The 7,923-nt window shown below is 50.6% G+C and overlaps 1 protein-coding gene across 16 annotated transcripts in view; it reads right to left on the bottom strand.

The window, feature by feature from the left end:
* Klc1 (kinesin light chain 1) overlaps nt 1–6,288 on the bottom strand; it is a 54,229-nt gene extending 47,941 nt beyond the window's left edge. For 4 of the 16 annotated variants that reach the window (XM_005343588.3, XM_026781370.1, XM_005343589.3 and 1 more), the window contains exon 1: nt 6,174–6,284. The gene's annotated coding sequence lies outside the window, so the exon portion shown is untranslated. Of the gene's footprint in view, nt 1–6,012; nt 6,080–6,173 lie in introns of those variants that run through there. The other 12 variants (XM_005343590.2, XM_005343592.2, XM_005343591.2 and 9 more) reach the window with 5 other exon arrangements.
* Nucleotides 6,289–7,923: the final 1,635 nt, after the last annotated feature.

Here is a 7,923-nt window from a genome sequence, read left to right as displayed (position 1 = left end):
AAAAAAGACTCAAAAGCCATTTTAATTGTGTTTACATGCTAACACCACAGACTAGCACAAAAAGATCTTCTTCTTGCCTTCTGGGGATTTTGTATAGACCTGGCAGTGCACAACCACAACCAGGAAGCAGAGGCAGGTGGATCTCTGAGTTCAAGACCAGCCTGTCTCTGCTGTAAAGAGACCTTGTACACACCTGTTCATCAAAAAGAATCATTGGTTTGGGGGGCTGGAGAGATGGCTCAGTGGTTAAGAGCATTGCTTGCTCTTCCAAAGGTCCTGAGTTCAATTCCCAGCATCCACATGGTGGCTCACAACCATCTGTAATGAGGTCTGATGCCCTCTTCTGGCCTGTAGGCAGACACACAGACAGAATATTGTGTACATAATAAATAAATAAATAAATATTTAAAAAAAAAAAAAAAAAAAACAAAGAATCATTGGTTTGGTCCCAGTTCCCCGGCCTCTGCTACACATCAACACTGGGCCCTCACTGGGACTCTCCCTGGACATTCCATTGTTGCCCTAGGTCATGGTCTAGATTCTATAGCCCTGGGTCCAACCCCCACCCCACACAGCTCCAGCAGATCACAGACGGCGGATGTTGGGTGGTGTCATACTGCAGCTTCCATGACAAGATCTTCCTTTACTTCCTTTTTCCCTTTTCATTTTGCTTTATTTGGGGAGAAAGGATGCAGGAGCATAGGCTAGATATGAGGGGACAGGAGATGGGTGGGATTGGGATGCATGATGTGAAAAAAATAAAGAATAAATTTTTTTTTTTTTTTTGGTTTTTCGAGACAGGGTTTCTCTGTGGCTTTGGAGCCTGTCCTGGATCTAGCTCTGTAGACCAAGCTGGTCTCGAACTCACAGAGATCCGCCTGCCTCTGCCTCCCGAGTGAAGAATAAAATTTTTAAAAAAAGTTTGAGAGAGAGAGAGACCCTGTGTAAACAAAATGAAACCAATAAATAAATAAATAAACGGAAAGAAAAAAAGAAGCCAAGTATGGTGCTCAAGCCTTTAATCCCAGCACTGGGAGGCAGAGGTGGGTGATTGTCTGTCTGTTCAAGGCCAGCATGGTCTGCAGAGTAAGTTCCAGGATAGCCAGAGCTCTGTAGTGAGACCTTATCTCAAAACAACAACAAATAAATAAGTAAATACACAAAAAGAGCTCAATTAGTTATCCAATAACAATTGATCTGCAATGAAACCATATACATACAATCACTATGAACTAAGTAGGTTTTATTTATATATTTAGGAACACACACATACAAATTAAATAAATAGAAACCATGAATTTGAGAGACATGGGGAGGGTTGCACACAGGAAGGGATCAAGCGAGGAAAGGGAATGAAGAAAATGATGTAATCATATTTTAACTTAAAAAAAAGTTTTGCCTGGCATGGTGGTAAATGACTTTAATCCCAGCACTCAGGAGGCAGAGGCAGGCAGTTCCAGGACAGCTAGAGAAACAAAGAGAAAAACAAGAAAAACAAAAACTTCGGAATGAACTTTGGAAACATAATACTGAGTGAAATGAACCACTCCTAGCAGCTAAGGGAGGCAGAGCCACAGAAAGCAAATGGAAAAGGCTCCAGAGACACACAGCAGGAACATCCTTATAACTGCAGGTGGCTGAATGACAGGAGGGCCTTTAGTCCCAGCACTCTGTGAGCTTGAGACCAGCCTGGTCTACAGAGCTAGTTCCAGGACAGCCAGGACTCCATAGAGAAACCCTGCCTCGGGAAAAGAATGGCAATAGACAGAAAAGACAACTGTAGGCTAAAGGTGACACAATTCACGGGAGACTGCGACCTGGGACACAAAGTGGTTCACAGCCGGACTCGGAAGCAAGCCATGGTGGAACTGCCCCTAACCTGCTTTCTCCACAATTCTGCACTTCTCTTGTCGGGAGGGTGGAGTGCCCGCAGCACCGTTCTACCAGCAACAGTGTAGTAACAGCGACAGTACGCCGTAGAACCTTGTCATGCTTCCTGAGGCAGCAGATGTGAGTTAGATGAGCAGATATGTGCCCACATTAGGCAGTGGAGAACCCATGGCTTAAACTGAGGTAGAGAGGCCAGCTTGGTGAGACACGCCTTCAATTCCAGTACTCAGGAGGCAGAGGCAAGAAAACCTTTGTGAGTTCCAGGGCAGCCTGGTAGGTCACCCAGGGCCACATACTGATTTATACCGTCTTAAACAAACAAAAGGACTCTGAGGTAATGGGAGTATTTTAGAACCAAATGGCCCTCGGTGCATTGCGGATTTACTCTCGGGCCGCCATCTCTAGGCCTATCCTTTGTCCTCACTTCAGTCCTGCATCTCCAGAGAGTCCCCTGAGCCTCCCACAAGCACCTGGAGTTTATCATATCCAAAAGTAGACATCATCTTGTCCTCTTCCCATGCTCCCTAACATGCTGGGTGTCACCATCCAGTGAGTCACCAAAGAGCAGAGAAGCTAATGCATTCTTTCAGCAAACACTTAGTGAGGGCTGATCATTCACTGAGGAAAACAGGGATGAAATCCCATCCTGGTGGATAAGAGCAATGTATGAGCAAATAGACAATAAACAAAGTAAGAAAATAAAAAACCAGAGAGTGGAGAGACAACTCAGCAGTTAAGCGCATTTGCTGCTCACACTCGTTTTTAACTCCAGTTCCAAAGGATTCGGTGCCCTTTTCTGGTTGTCTCAGGCATCACGCATGCATACAGTGCTCACACATACATACACAGGCAAACACTCAAACACATAAAACAAATCAGCCCTTTTAAAAAAAATGGTAAACAAGAAGTCAGGCAGGATGGGGCAGAACCATGGTTTTTAACTCAGACCTCAGCAAGCACCTAGTGGTGCTTTATAGGAGTCAAGAGGCCAGGGCTGGGGCAGGCCAGAACACTACTGAGCACTTCAGTAGCTGACTGACGTGGTCCACTGGCCGTGGTCTACACAGGCTCACTCCAACACAAGGCTGGTGTCCTCGCCCTCCTGCTCCTCCCTACCCAAGGCTGACGACAGCACCTTAGGTCCCACTGACAGCTGCTCTTGCGCAGCTCCAGCCACTGTCCTCACTCTGAGGAGCTCACCCTGTCCACAGCACCACCCACACCACTGCCCTGACCTCCTGGCTCATCTTGCCCTCCTTCCAACCTCAAAGCAGGAGCAGCCTCCTTGGCACCTCCTACCACTGCATGGGCATTTATTTCCTGGCCTCACCTTCCCTTCACCCCACCGGGACAGTCTTCAACCACAACCCACTCAGGTCTTATTACCTCCCATCAGGGTCACACAGGGCCAATTGCACTTGCCTTTGAGTGCCCAGGAAGAGCCTCCTGACCACTCATGCTGGGTCTAAGCTCTCTGGGGAACTGTCCTTGCCAGGATCCCTAAGAGCGCAATGCTGTGCAGTGGGTTTTCAGCAGTCACCAGTCCCATGCTCCCACCATCTTCATAAGATAGCTTTATTCTTTTTGAGGCAGGATCTTGCTATGTAGCTGAAATTGGCCTCAAAATCTGTCTCATCCTCCAGAGTGCCTGCGCCACCGTGCCTAGTTTCCAACAGTCACTTCACACCCCGAGCCTTGACACTCACTAGCTTGCTCAGGATGGCACTCATTTCTGCTGCATACTCTCGATTTCTGATATTCACTCAACTAAGAATGAAGTCACTTCTGACTTTTCTTGCTCATTGTTTTAAACAGATCATGTCTAAAGACTGTTTATAGCTCTTTAGAGATTTTTATTTTTTCCCAACCTAAAAATACATGCTTTAAAGTGTTTAATGTTTTTAAGATTTATTATTTATGTGTACACCTGCATTATTTTTTTTTCCTTTGTGCACCATGGAGGTAAGAAGAGTCTCAGATTGCCTGGAACTGGAGTTAGAGACTGCCTGATCTGGCTGTTGGGGATCAAACTCAGGTCCTTCTGAAAGAGCAGCAATTGCTCTTAACTGAGCCATCTCTCTAGTCCCAATGTATTAATTTTTTTAAATATAAACAATTAAATTGTGGGTAGTATTTGATTTGTTTGTTCTTGAGCTGAAGAAATAGGACCTTTTGAACGCTAGGCTAGTTCCTTACCACCAAGTGACATCCTCAGTATAAACTTTACTATGGATTATTTAAGATATGTGTACCTCACTTCCTTCATCTTTGGATTTAGAAAAAAAATCCTTGTCCAGCTTCCATGCATGTCTATACTTTCCCATTTTTGTTGTCTTGAGACAGAATCTTGCTATGTAGTCGGGACAGATCTTGTACTGATGACCCTCCTGCCTCAGCCTCCCGAGTACTGGGTTATAGGTATGTACTGTCACTCCCTGCTGGATGTTTGCTTTTACAATGCACTGCCAAGCCAGGTGAATGTAGCTGGTATTACGGAGGGGTCACCACCAGGTCCCACCCCAGGCCAAGGCTGGCCTGCATCAGGACACATCCTCTGGTGATCGGAAGGCCCACCCTCCCACATATCCGCGCGCTCTGAGATTTTAAACAGAATCACTGCATTCTTACAAATACTTAGGACACAGAACAGTAAGTACAATTTCCTACAACTGGGGTTTGTGGGCAGTCCATGAAAGATCCCTACTGTAGCAGCCTTAGGAGACTCAGGTCGGTCCAGTTTCCTAGTGGGATTTTCACCGTCCTATTACAACGCATTCCCAGCTAATTCTGATCCAAGGCTTAGTCATGCTGTATAAAAAGGCTTGGAATTTAAGTAACGCAAAGAATCAAAAATGCATCTACCCCTCTACATAGCAATTTAAATAGTATATAATTATTTTGTTCTCACCGCTCCTCCCCCACCCCCACCTCCCGTTTTTTCTGTGTAGCCCTGACTACCCTGAAACTCGCTCTGGAGATCTACTGTTGGGATCAAAGGTTTTTTGCCGCCACCTCCCCAGCCTCTCTAAAGACATCATTTTTTTGCAAGTACACCAGATCATCACTTAATATGTAAATTTTCAACCTGTTTAAATAATAAAACAGTAGCAGTCAGTGACAATTCCAACACAATACACCTGCAAACTTCGTTATAATGCCATCCACTCCATCACACATTAATATTACTTTTTGAACGCTTTAATTTTTTTTCTTTCTTAATGGGAAGGGGGCTCCACATGTAACAAGGAAAATCACTTCAGGCTGGGCACGTTCAAGTCGCCAGGGAGATTCCACACCCGGCCACTGAAAGAAATAGACTGGCTGGCCCCAGGCCACGGACCACAGCATGACAGCAGGCCGCCCAGGGCGGTGCCGAGGAGAGGTGGGGGCTGGAAGGGCGGGGAAGCCTAAGACAAAGCCAGCCGGCTGACCCCCAACACACACACCACCAGCGCCGCCGCCTCCCCGGGACGGGACCTCAGCAGCGAGGTTTTGGGACCCTAAGCCCGCAGCTGCTATTGAAAGGCCATCCCCACCCCGGGGCCTAAGTCAGGGCGGGGCTCTGAACACAGTTGGGACAGAAGCCTCAGGGACACAGGAGAGGAGCGGAGAAGAGAAGGGAAGGGGCCTAAAGTGCAGGCAGAAAGGGCTGAGCCCCAAACCTGGAGCGGAGAAGGAACGAGTACTTCAACCCAGACAGGCGCAGACCGAGAAGGGACAGGTCCCGAACCAGGATTGGCGGGGAGGGGACAAGAGCTTCGGTCTGGAGATGTGCAAGCAGAAAGATGACAAAGACCCCAGAGAGAAGTGGAGCAGACAGCGCAGGAACCCAAACCAGGGGCGCAGGTAGACCGGGGATAGGAGGACCGCATCCAGGAGGAGCTCAGGGACGTGACAAGAGACCCGAGTCTGGAGAAGAGCAAGCAGCGGAGGAGAAACCCCAGGCTGGACGGGCACCGGCTGGAGAGGACAAGGACAGCGGAGTGCAGGAGCACAGGCAGAGGTGACGGAGACCGGGGCTCTGAGAGGCGCAGGCAGCGCGGGGAGGGGACCCGAGCATGCAGACACGATTGAGAGGGCCGGGGCGGGGTCTGGGTCGGGGCGGAGGGCCAGGATAGCAACCTGGAAGGGCCGGGTGCAGATGCGGCGGTGGACGGGAAGGGCCCGGGAGCCTCAGCCTGGAGGATGCGGGCGGGAAGGGGTCGCGGCTGCGTCTGGAGCGCTGCGCACCAGCAGCTCGGAGCCCGGGGCGGGGCGGAGCGGGGACGGGGCCGCGCACTCACCGTCCGATCGGGAGCGCCGCGCTCGTCGCGCTGTCACAGGCCTAGGCCGCGCAGAGCCCAGCCGCCTCAGCAGCAAGCAGCGCCTCCGCGGCCGCCCCGCAGCATCCTCACCCCGACCCGCGCTGCGCAGCCTCGCGCCACCGCTCCACCGCCGAAAATGGCGTCGCCGGCGCCGCGCCCGCCCCACAATGCCGCGCGCCGTGACGTCATCCACCCTCGCGCCGCGGGGCGGGGCTCAGGAGAAACTGAGGCTGGGGTCCGCGGTGCAGCGCTCTCCGGAAGCCTCTGGTCTGCGTGTGGTCGTCTCTGGCTCGGAGGTCTTATCCGTCCCACCTCAAGGGACTGAGAAGGGGGAAGGATGCCAAGCGGCCAGGACCCACCCTCCGCGGCTCGCTCCTGACCACAGCCCTCGACCTCCAGCCTGGCCCGAAGGGCAGGCTTGCCAGCTCCGGTTGCTCCTGGGCCTCGCACAGCCGCCTGGCACCCCAGCTGCAGGCCTGACTCAGCAGCCGGCTGGAGGGCACGCTGAGTCAGTGGCAAGGCCGAGCTTGCCCGTACCAGCTTGGGAACCCTCCAGGTGCCAGCAGACGTCCCCGGGGAGGCCCGGTGGCATAACTAAGGGGTAGGGGTTGCGAATGCCAGTCTCCCCACCTTGGGAACCGCGGCCCTCTACTGATGATGGTATTGCTGGGCAGTGACACCTGTCAACATCAGGGAGGCAGGTGCTTTTAGTCTTAACAGCATATCCAATTACTTTGACAAAAATAAAAAATAATTAAAAAAAAAAGACCGGCTAATAAGGAGAAGTCTCCTGAGAGCTCAGATTAGCCTGAAGGGAGGCTGTGGGGTCTCAATCAAGTAAAGCCCCAGGACACAAACTGCTGCTTGGCTGTGTGTCACCAGCTCTTCAGCCAGTACACCTGCTCCTGGCCAGGTGCACTCGGGAAGAAAAGAGGGAGGCTCAGCAGAAGCCCACTTCATCCCGCGGGTCAGTCGCTGCCCCTCAGCCCTGCATACCTTGCACCCTTCTTCAGGAAAGGACGAAAACTACCTCCTCTTTTTTCATCTGTCCCTTGCCATCACTTTATTCATGCTTTAGGATCTCTTTCCTTTGCCCCTTCAACTGATGTCCACTAAGCTCCCACGGTCCTCGTGGGAAGACCCAGGTGCATAAAGTGGCAGATGATGTCTACTTCCATTCCTGTAAGGCTGCAGCAAGACTTGCTGAAACGGTAAAACAACAGGCAAGTGAAGGGAAGGGTACACAACCCAAACTCCAAGGTCAGAGAGGTGTGCTGATACCGAAAATATAGGAATAGGCCCACAATGGAGCATAGAACGCTCCAGTAAAATCCTGGGACAGGAGCACCCCTGTTGTGTTGGGGGGAAGAAAAGAGGTAGGCCAGGAGGTGGTGGCACACGCCTTTAATCCAGTTACTAGGGAGACAGAGACGACTGAATCTCTGAGTCTGAGGCCAGTATGCATGGTCTGCAAAGCAAATTCCAGGACAACCAGAGATGTTACACAGAGAAATCCTGTCTTGAAAAACAAAAAATAAGAAAATTTTTTAAAAAGGAAAGAAAAGACCAAGCTAATCAACATTGCCACGGCCACACATCCCTCTCAGCACCAGGGTAAGACTCCTTAGCTTGGTCTACTGTCTTCAAGACCCATAGGGCCTGGTTACACTGACCTCCTCTTACCCTGTCCCTAGCTGTCCTCATCTGTCCCTGAGTTTGCGTGCTACAC

This window comes from Microtus ochrogaster, chromosome 1, assembly GCF_000317375.1.
Source record: "Microtus ochrogaster isolate Prairie Vole_2 chromosome 1, MicOch1.0, whole genome shotgun sequence".
In the NCBI taxonomy this organism is placed as follows: domain Eukaryota; kingdom Metazoa; phylum Chordata; class Mammalia; order Rodentia; family Cricetidae; genus Microtus; species Microtus ochrogaster.
The sequence above is the reverse complement of the archived record's forward strand: the minus strand, read 5'-3'. Positions and strand labels throughout refer to the sequence as shown.